The following is a 12,310-nucleotide window of genomic DNA, read 5'->3' as shown; positions in this document are numbered from 1 at the left end:
TTACATTATTAAAAAAATATTTTTTTATTTTTTTGATACACTTTTATATTTTTTAAACACTTTAAACTAACATTATTTTATATTAAGCATACATTTTTTTACATTTTATTAAAAATGATTTAATAATTAATGTTGATTTAATAATTTTTTAGCATAAATTTATTAATATTCACGTAATATTTAATAAATTATATTTTAATTTATCGCCTTACATAGTGTTTTTATTAAATTTTTTAAACATCAAATAATTATTTGTAAATAAATAAAATATGTTATTATATACGATATTAAATTATATAAAAACATTAAAAGAAAACAATTATTATATAATTAGTAAATTATTATTATTAATGTCATACTCTATTATATTATTATCAATAATAGTATTAATATGAAAATTTGTATTTATATAAATTATATGATTTTTTATTATTAATTATCATTTTTTACTAAATTGAAAATTTTAAAAGTTAATATTGTATATTATTTTTAATTCAAATTTCTAATTTTAAATAATAAAAAAAATCAAATATTAATATCACAACCAGAGTCGATGGCCGTGACGGTATTAGAATTTAAGCAGAACAGAAGACTTAAATTTTGCTATTACCATTACATCTGAGCACTTAAAATTTTGAGAATAATTATAATATTGAATGCCTGATTATGACTATAGTTTTAGTTGCCGGTAGAAATTCGCCCATACGAAAATATTTATATGAAACTCATAATATTTCAAATTAGTATGCATATTTAAGCTCTGTTTGTTTTGTGAAAAATAAATTAAATATAAAAAATATTTTTTCATAAAAAATATTTTCTTTCTAAAAATATATTTTCATAAAAAATATTTTTTTTTGTTTGGTTACAACGTGAAAACAATGGCATATGATGCTATTATAAATACTTTCACATTTTACTAAGATTATTAAAGTCTGAAAAAAATTGATTTAATTTTTCTTTCAAAAAAAAAATTTTTCGTTAATCAATTTTATAAATATCTTAAACATTAAAAAATATAAAAAAATATCTTTCAAAAAAATATTTTCCATCAAACAAACACGGCATTTACAGAGGTGGCAATTCGGGTTGATGGGTCGTGTTCATATCGTGTCAACATGCGACATGAATAGAATTAAGATAGACACGAACACGACACAATTAATAAATCGTGTCAAAAAATTAAACATGAATATGACCCTTCTATTATAGGAGTTACACGACACAACACAATTAATATTAAATTGTATTAGGTATATTCAACACCACACTATCCATTTAATACGAAATAACTCATTTAACATGGTTTGGCAGACTTAACCTATTTAACACCCTATATAAGTGTGTTCATAGGTCATAGCGGGTCAAATAGATTGGTGGATCATGGGTCAACACGTTACACGAATATTAAATAGTATCATAAACGTGTCAAGTCGGGTTAACGGGTTAACCAGTGACACAACACGATTATAATCGTGTCATAAATGGGTTGACACGAATTCGATATGAACACGAATAAACCTAACACAAACACTATATTTTCGTGTCGTGTTCGCGAGTCGTATCTAAAATTGCCACCCCTACCTTTACTTACTGAGAAAGTGACCCAAAGGGTTAAAAAAAAAAAAAAAAAAAAAAGGGAAATGCCACAACTAACTCTCAAAACTTTTTGCGTGATTAAAATAATTTCATTTGGTCTCAAATCGAAGATGAAGTTTTGAGGGACTTAGTGTTGGTCTTGAATTTTTAGCCAAAATTGTGCCAAAACAATCTGAAGGCTAAAATCTTCAATAAATTTGATCTGAGTATTTTCACAAGAGGTGGTCTGTAGGGATGATAATAGCTTAGGTACTTGTAAATACTTGAAATTATTGAACCCTAATAAAATGAATCTTAATAGTACATAATTAAGTTTGTAACGACTCAAATTTAAAAAGTAATATTCGTGATAGATTCAGATTTTATATATTAAGTATCTGTTATTTAAATTTATTTATATAAGTAATTAATTAAATATAAAATATATATTTTTATAATAATATTTATAATTTTTTATATTTTTATTTTAAATAAATAGAATTTTAAATTTTTATAAAATTATTAAATTTTTAATATAAACTATTATTAATTAAAATATATAAAATTAAATAAATTTAAATATTTTTCGAGTTATAATAATTATTTTTGGGATAAATATAATATTAATTGGGTTAAATTAAAGTGATTTTTATGCGCATTTAACCTTTGCTATCCTTATTGATCTGAGATCGGCGAAGTGATAGAAGGTGATTCGCAATGGGTTCGACTGGAAATAATGACTGGAGCTAGCGCGGAGAAGCAGAGAAGCCAGTGGAGGGAGAAGAGAGAAGAGGCTTGATGAGAAAGGCGAAAGAAATTTTAGGGTGGGGAGCGTTGGGGCTTATGTGTTTGAATTCACTGCCCGCTCCATCATTTCTTGGTTCTTTTTACTCCTTTTAATCCTTTTTGCTTTATCTTGGGGCACAAATTAAATCTCAAAATTTTCTAGAGTTTCAAAATATTTTTTAAAACATGAAAAGCATTTAAAGTGTGTTATGTAATCTCAAAACAATTTAAAATAATTTAATGAAGTATAAATTTAAATAAATTTAAATAAAAATATAAAAGTATTTTCAAAAACTCTATAATTTTTAAAACACTAAAATACAAAATTGAGATATTACATCCTTTCCTTTAAGAGAATTTCGTCCTCCAAGATAAATGACACTTAGAGCATAAAAGAGAGATATGGAACAAGTAAGGATTAGGGGTAGTAATGGTCAAGTTTCATCTATATTCGATATGACCGAATCCTGATGAGATGGATTTAAATAGTATATAATTAGACTTTGGATGAGTTCAAATTTAAAATTTAATATCCATGATGGATTCGGATTGAGTCCAAATTTTACATGTTAGATATTCATTACTCAAATTCGTTTATATAAATATTTAATTAAATATAAAATATATTTTTTTATAATAATATTTATAAATTTTAATATATTTTATTTTATACAAAATAAAATTAAAATATTTTATAAAATTGTTAAATTTTTAAAATATAAATTATTAATAAAAATAATTTTTATGTAAATTTTTAATTAAAATATATAAAATTAAATAAATTCGAGTATTTTTTAAATAATAATAATTGAATTTGGGATGAATTTGAATAACTGAGAATAAATTTTAATTACATTTGAAACGAGTTTAAATTTTAAGAATATTACTCAGGTTTGATTTTTATGAGTACTCAATTCATTGCGATCACTAATAATGATACTTGTACCATGTGTCCCATTTCGATTCCTACATACACTCCTCCATGCACTAACTCCACCGTATCACCTTAATCATCAGCATCTTATTAGTGCAAAACTGCCGCACTTGATAATCCACCACCACCATTGGTTGCTTTTTGTATGTCGAGTCATCATTCATCTTAAGTGTCTCTATTTGCAACACATGTGAAGTATTAGGATATATTTCCTCAACATAGAGATGTGACACACAAAAAGCTGGGTAGCAACTCCAGTCAGTATGCTATTGCTCCAGTCCCATCAGTGATCTCAAATGGTTCTACGTATCTAGGTGTCAACTTGCATTTCTTCCAAAACCTCATCAACCATTTCATGAGAAGAACTGTTAAATTAGGCCAACTTCAACATAATAGTTGTAATTTCATCCAATTGACTAAATTAGGCTTCCAATTTTGACCATTTCAACCAATTTTTAACATTTTTCATCAACAAAATTATAGTGAAAGGAAAGAGGTTGATAATTGTAAGCCTAATTTTGGTCAATTTGATAAAGTTAGAAATCCATTTTTGACCAATTGGATTAAATGACAATTAGCTTAGTTTAACCTTAGTTACCAAAATTGAAATGATTTGATTAAATTGCAATTTTATGAAAATGTTTATTTATTTATTTATTGTGATTAAGCCTAATAAAAATGCATTCCTCCTGCAAAACCCAACATGTAGTATCAAAGCATAATTGGTCCTAAGAGCTATAAGGTTTGAGTGAAATATAGTAGTAAGTCTAGAAGTTTGAACACTTAGAGCCTGATTAGCAATATTAGCTATTTTAATAGTTGTTAGCTATTTTAGTAGCTATCAACTGTTTATTTAGCTATTAATTATTAGATATTAACTGTCAGTGATTAGTTATTTATATAGTTGTTAAAGTAGAATTATTAGGTAAAAATAATTATTAGATTAGCGGTTAAATATGATAATAGTAATAAAATCTTGTTGACCTTAGTTAAAACTCTCCCTCAACCTCTAAAAGTTAAAAATGATAGTTCTTCATGAATTACTCCCTCAACCTCTAAAAACTAGTATAAATAGTATGCCACCGAATAATAAAATAAGAGAAATAGTATTTTGATTATAGTCAAAAACGCTAAATGCTACTTTAAAAACTGTTACCGAACAGGATCTTAAGAGATTTGAGAGAATGATTTCAAGTGGCTTGAAGGCAACTTACCAGTGAGAGCATTGAGAACATGGAGTTGAGTAATTTTAGATAAAATTCTACTAGGGAGAAGGCAACTCCAAAGAGGCAGAGGATGACAACCTAATTGATGCAATTCAAAAGAAGGTTTAGATTTGATGATGTTCCGAAAGAGGGTGTGACTGCTAACAAAGTAGCGAAGAGAAAGAAGTGCCACTTGGTCAATGGTGAGATCTTGTTTGAAGAAGAAGAAGAAGAAGAGGAGGAGGAGATTTCTTAGAAACATTTTGCAATATTGGAGAGATTGAGATGGTAAAAGAAAATATGAGATTTTCCATTACTAATTTTGTAGAATATTCTTTATTTCTCTGATAAGAAGAATTGTTAAAGAGAAAACTATAAATCTCTCTCGCTAACAAAATTGTGTGAACCCACTTTCAATATATTAAAAACTAGTTGAGTACCGTGCCATACGCTATAGTAAGATAATAATAAATTCTTTTTATTAAATTAATTTTTATTCAAAAATTTTTCTTAATTAATTTATTTTTAATAATTTTTCTACTGTTTTAATAGTAATTTTTTAAATTAATTTGTGATGCAGATAATTTAAAATATTTTTATTTAATTATTTTATACATAATGTCTTTATTTAAAATATAATAATTTTATTTTCAAAAAAAGAACTTACACTTACTGACATTTTCATAACGTAAAACCATCTTTATACATATAAAATTTACATTGTTTGTGAAAATCACATCCCACAATCTTGATATTCTAACTTTTATTCTCCAATCATCTTTACTTATAATCAAATTCTCGATATAATTATAGTTTTTCATCCTTTTTTTTCAACAATCTTCAACTGAAGAAGAAGAAGAAGAGGAGGGTAAAGGGTAACTTATGTCACAATATAAAATTTTCCACTAATAAATATAATTTGCAAATGCTGAATTTATATGTAATTATAACTTAATATTTAATATAATTAATATTTGCTGAATTTTGAAATTAAATGTTTTAGGTTAGCAAATCATTCACAATTAAATATTAAATATAATTTCAAAAAATGTGCTTAAAAATGTTTCACTAAATGATTTTAATTTTCCTTCAAAGTAAACTTAGGTTTTGATTTTCATTTTCATTGATGTGTGGTTCAGTAGATAATAAGTTTTATAATTAACTCTCTTTTAAAAATAAGTTTATAAATTATTTAATACAATTTAATGTTGAAGTTAGTGGATAGTTAATTATGCAAATTAAACACAATTAACTCTTTCAAACTATCAAGGTTTTGATTTTCAATATTTTGAATTGGTAAATAATTAATTTCAAATTTAAAATTAAAAAATATGACCTCTGTAATTAATAATGTTGTTTTATTGATCAGATACCATATATAATAACATCATAACATAAGCAGGCAAATTTTGATATATTAATTTATGTATGAAAATTATTAAATAAGATATTTTTTATTATTGAGGTGCAAATTAATTAGTTGTCTATAATTAAGCCTAAATCAAACTAAAACATTTGGAAATTATTCAAAATAAATTAATTAATTGAGATACTTGATGATAATTATATTTGGTAATTAATATTTTTTTTTATTATTTGAAATTAGAAGGTTAAATTAATAAAGAATTATAGTTTGGATTATATTTAGAAAATTAAATTAAATAACAAGTATATATTACAACCATTAGAAAATACAGAAAAAATAATATTGACCTTTCTCTCTCTCTCTCTCTCTTTTTTTTTTAAATAAAATAAAATGAGTGGATAAGCAACTATCCAAATTAAAGACAATCAACTCTTTTGGCTAGGGAAGAGTAGTTTTCGGTTTAAACTGAAAAATCGAACCGAACTGATTCAATTTGGTTCAATCGATTCGATTTTAAAATTTAATCGGTTCTGTTCAGTTTATAATTTTGATAATTTCAGTTAATCGGTTCGATTCGGTTATTTCCATAAAAAATCAAAAAAATCAAACCGAACCGAAATTATAAATATATATAGGAAATAAAAAAAATCGAACCGAATTGAATCGAACCGAATCAAAATCAAAGAAAACCGAACTGAACCTTAAGATTTTTGAGTTTTGATTTCTATTTTTTTTTTGTTTTTATGTTTTTATTATTTATATTTAATGTTAAAAATATAAAATTTTATAAATTTCGATTTGCTCGGTTTAAAACCGAACCGAACCGATATTTATCGGTTTGATTCGATTCGATTTTCTCTTATTAATCGGTTTAGTTCGGTTTTGAAAGTTTTTGATTTTTGGTTTTCGGTTTTATTAGTTCGGTTCGATTCGAAATTGAATCGACCGTTTGCACACCCCTACTTTTGGCATGTAGGTTTTAAAATTTTGATAATTATTTTGGTGATGAGACATTATATTTGAAAAGCAATTTGTGCTTTACTTATCATATTTTATTTATTTAGTAAAATACCCAAAGTTCTGTTGATGCTGCATTACCAGAATTTAGAAGGTTAAATTAATTAAGAAGTAAAATTTGGATTATATTTAGAAAATTAAATTAAATAAGAATTATATATTACAATTATTTAGAAAATATTAAAATAATTTATCATTATTTAGATTTAAAAGGTCAAAGTTAATTTACGAATAATATTTAGATTTTAGTTGGGTAATTAAATTAAATTATTTAGAGTAGGAAGGTGAAAGTTAATTTGAGAGTAAAATTTTAAATTTAATTGAGTAATTAAATTAAAATTAAATAAAAATTATATATAAATTTCTTTCTTGAGGTATTGTTGAAAAATTAGTATTTTATAAAAGCCATATAAAATTTTATTGTAAGAATTGTTGAATTTTGCTATATGCTCTTTTATGCTCTTAATGAGTGACAAACAATGGCTACATTAAAGGGGTGAAATTATAGTATGCCATTAATAATTTTATACACATTAATGTCGGTATATTAGATTACTTTTCTTAATTTTAGTATGTTAAATTAATATATTATGTATTATTTAATATTTATTGTTTTTTTAATACATTAATATTGACATATTAATTTTTTTCTTAATTTTAGTATATTTTAAATTAATATATTTTGTACTATTCAATATTTATTGTTTTTTTAATACATTAATATTGATATATTAAATTGCTTTTCTTAATTTTAGTATGTTAAATTAATATATTATGTACTATTTAATATTTGTTGTTTTTTGGTTTTTGGAAAAAATGTTATTGAATTATTATTATTTATTTTAAAAGGTAAAATTAATTAAAAATCAAATTTGGATTATAATATTTTATAATAAAAAAATTAAATTAAAATTAAATAATAATTATATATTATAACTATGTAGGATATCATGAATAATTTATATTTTGAAAATCACAATTAGTTAAGATATGTAAAATTAATATTCTATAAATGCAGTATGAAATTCAATAAATATTAATAAATTTAATTAAAAATTATCATTTGAAATTTATGTGATTTATTTGAAATTCTATATAATAGCACGAGAAAAAGTCTGTTTATTATATATATATATATATATATATATATATATATATAAAATAAAAAAATGACATATCAATAAAAATAGATATTTTTTTTTTGGAATAATTAATTTCAATCAGAGTTTGAACTTAATACTCACAATTTTGATAAATTTAATATTATTGAATTAAAACTCATTAATGATTAAATTATATTATTAATTTATACAAATTTTTATTAAAATAATTTTAAAATACTTAATCATGAATTTATAAAAGTGCTAAACCATTTAAGTCTAATTTGATATTAGGATTAACGATATTATTTTAGGTATTATTAAAAAATATTTTAAAAAATATTTTATTATTTTAAAATTTTAATTATTAAAATGTATAAAATTAAATTTAATATTTTTTAATTATATATATTTAAAAAATAATTTTAAAAATAATATCAAATAATTTCATAGGATTAATTTATTCTTTTCGTTATAGTTTATTGGCAGATAAGCGTGACCAATAAGATGTCAGGTTTCCGTTCTTTTTTTCTTGATTATTATTATTTTATTAAAAAAAGGAATAAATAAAGCAAAGTGGTCCACGCGCACGGCTGCCACACTCTACTCTATGATGTTGGGGTGACTAAGCCTAACCCCATCGAATCTAACTCACGGCCATCATTCTGCATTAAAGTAAATTAATATGGAGATGGAGATTACGTCCATTCCCATTTTACAACATTTGGACTTATTTGTTAAAATTATTGTTTAAAAAATTATTTTTTTAAAATATATTAATTAAAAAGTATTAAAAAATAATTAATAATTAAATTTTAAAAATTTTAATTATAAAAATATTAAAATAATAAAATAATTTTTTAAAAAATATATTTTTTAATAATATTTAAAATAATTTTGTATTTAAAAATATAATTTTAGCCTTTCAAATATAATGCTAAATAAGCATTTAATTTCCTTACCCTCCTTATTACATTAGATTTATACTCTCTTTGGCTCTTTTTAATAGCTTTGAATATTAATAATTAATTAAAATATCTTTATGGTTTCATTAAAATATAGAAAGATTACTTAAAAAAGATAAATACATTGATAAATATTTATTTGACAAAAAAAATAAATTTATAGTATGCCATTAATAATTTCATACACGTTATTATCGGTATATTAAATTACTTTTCTTAATTTTAGTATGTTAAATTAATATATTATGTATTATTCAATATTTATTGTTTTTTAAAATACATTAATATTGATATATTAAATTCCTTTTCTTAATTTTAGTATGTTTTAAATTAATATATTATATACTATTCAATCATTTATAGTATGAAATTAATAAATTTATATACATTAATATTGGTATGTTAAACTACTTTCTTAATTTTAGTATGTAAAATTAATATATTGTGTATTATTCAATATTTGTTTTTTTTTTAATTTTCCTTTTGTGAATACATTAATATTGGTTTATTAAATTGCTTTTCTTAATTTTAGTATGTTAGATTAACATATTATGTACTATTCAATATTTGTTGTTTTTTTTGGAAAGAATGTAATCCAGTTTATTATTATTTGGTTTTAAAAGGTAAATTTAATTAAAAATTAAATTTGGATTATAATATTTTATAATCAAAAAATTAAATTAAAATTAAATAACAAATATATATTACAATCATATAGAATATCATGAATAATTTATCATTTGTATTTGGAAAGTCAAAATTAGTTAAGGAATAAAAATCAATATTCTATAAATGTTATATGAAATTTAATAAATATAAATAAATTCAATTAAAAATTATCACTTGACATATATGTAATTTATTTGAAATTTTATATGGCAATACTAAAAAAAAAATTGCCTGATACATACACATATTACAATAAAAAATAATATATCAACAACAGATAATATTATTTTTTATGGTACAATTAATTTTGATTGAAGTTCAAGCTCAATACCTCACAACTCTATAAATGACTTTAGTATTATTGAGTTAAAATTTATTAATAATTATATTATATTATATTATTAATTTATATAAATTTTTATTAACATAATTTTAGAATACTTAATCGTGAAAAAAAAAACTATTTGAATTTGTAAAAGTGCTAAACCATTTAAGTGCGTATTTGGCATTGTATTTCGGTGACTAAAATTATTTTTCTGAATAAAAATATTATTTTAAATACTATTAAAAAAGTAATTGAAAAAAAATTATTTTATTATTTTAATAATTAAAACTTATTAAATTAAATTTTAAATTATTTTTTAATATTTTTTATTTAATATATTTAAAAAAAATAATTTTTTTAATAGTAATTTCAACAACAATATTAAATGAGTGTTAAGTCTCATTTGATATTGAGATTAAAGATATTATTTTAGATATTATTAAAAAATATTTTTAAAATTATTTTATTATTTTAAAATTTTAATTATTAAAATGTATAAAATTAATTTCTCATATTATTCAAATAATTATTAATTTATGCTTTTCCCTATAGTTTGTAAAGATGTCAGGTTTTCGTTCTTTTTTTAATTATTATTATTTTATTAAAAAATAAATAAATAAAACAAAGTCGTCCACGCACGCGGCTGCCAGAGTCTAGGATGGTGGGTCCCTAACCCTATCGAATCCAACTCACTGCCATCAAAGACCTGCATGAAGTAAATTTAATATAGAGATTACGTCAATTCCCATTTTGCAACATTTAGACTTGTTTGGCACTACGGTTAAAAGTGCTATTTAAAAAATTATTATTTTAAATATATTAATTAAAAAAAATTAAAAAATAATATAAAATTAAATTTAATAAATTTTAATTATAAAAATATTAAATAATATAATAATTTTTAAATTATTTTTTAAAATAATATTTTTATTAAAAAAATAATTTTAATTCTCTAAATACAATATCAAATAAGTACTTAATTTTCTTATCCTCTTATTACATTAGACTTATACTCTCTTCGGCTCATTTTAATAGCTTTAAATATTAATAATTAATTAAAATTAAAATATAGAAAGATTATTAACAAAAATAAATGTATTAAAAATAAAAATAAATAAAGGTATAAATGTCATTTAGTGCTTGTTTAATATTTAAATTTGAGGTTTAATATTTAAATTTGAGATTTAAAATTATTTTTTTAAATAAAAGTATTATTTTATATAATATTAAAAAAAAAATTTTAAAAATAATTAAAAAAAAGCTTATTTTAATAAATTTATCAAATTTAATTTTAAATTATTTTTTAATATCCTTCAATTAATATATTTAAAAAAATAATTTTTAAATAACAATTTAAACAATAATATCAAATAGGCATTGAGTCTCATTAAATATTGAGATTAAAGATATTATTTTAGGTATTATTAAAAAATATTTTATTATTTTAAATTTTTAATTATTAAAATGTATAAAATTAATTTTTAATATTATTTAATTAATATATTTAAATAATAATTTTAATAATAATAATATCAAATAATTTCATAGTATTAATTTTTTTAATTATTATTATTTTATTAAAAAAAGAATAAATAAAACAAAGTCGTCCACTCAGACGGCAGCCACACTCTACTCAAGGATGGTGGGGTGACCAAGCTTGACCCTATCGAATCTAACTCACTCCCTTCAAATGTCTTCATAAAGTAAATTTAATATAGAGATTACGTCAATTCACATTTTGCAACGTTTAGACTTCGTTTGACCTTACCGTTAAAAGTGCTATTTAAAAAATTATTATTTTAAATATATTAATTAAAAAATAATTTAAAATTAATTTAATAAATTATAATTATAAAAATATTAAAATTATAAAATAATCTTTTTAATTTATTTTTTAATAATATTTTCAACTCCCTAAACATAATGTTAAATGAACACTTAAATTTTTTATCCTCCTTATTACAATAGACTTATACACTCTCCGACTTATTTTAATAGCTTTAAAGATTAATAATTAATTAAAATATTTTTATAGTTTCATTAAAATATAGAAAAATATTAACAAAAATAAATACATTATAAATGTCATTTAGTGCTTATTTAATATTTAGATTTGAGAGTTAAAATTATTTTTCTAAATAAAAGTATTATTTTATATAATATTAAAAAATTTTAAGAATATTTATTTTAATAAATTTATTAAATTTAATTTATTTTTTAATATTTTTCTATTAATATATTTAAAAAAATAATTTCTCAATAATAATTTTAATAACAATATTAAATAAATGTGAAGCCTCATTTCACATTGAAATTAAAGATATTATTTTAGGTATCATTTTTCAAAAATTATTTTATTATTTTA

This window comes from Hevea brasiliensis, chromosome 1 (assembly GCF_030052815.1).
Source record: "Hevea brasiliensis isolate MT/VB/25A 57/8 chromosome 1, ASM3005281v1, whole genome shotgun sequence".
In the NCBI taxonomy this organism is placed as follows: Eukaryota; Viridiplantae; Streptophyta; class Magnoliopsida; order Malpighiales; family Euphorbiaceae; genus Hevea; species Hevea brasiliensis.
The sequence above is the reverse complement of the archived record's forward strand: the minus strand, read 5'-3'. Positions refer to the sequence as shown.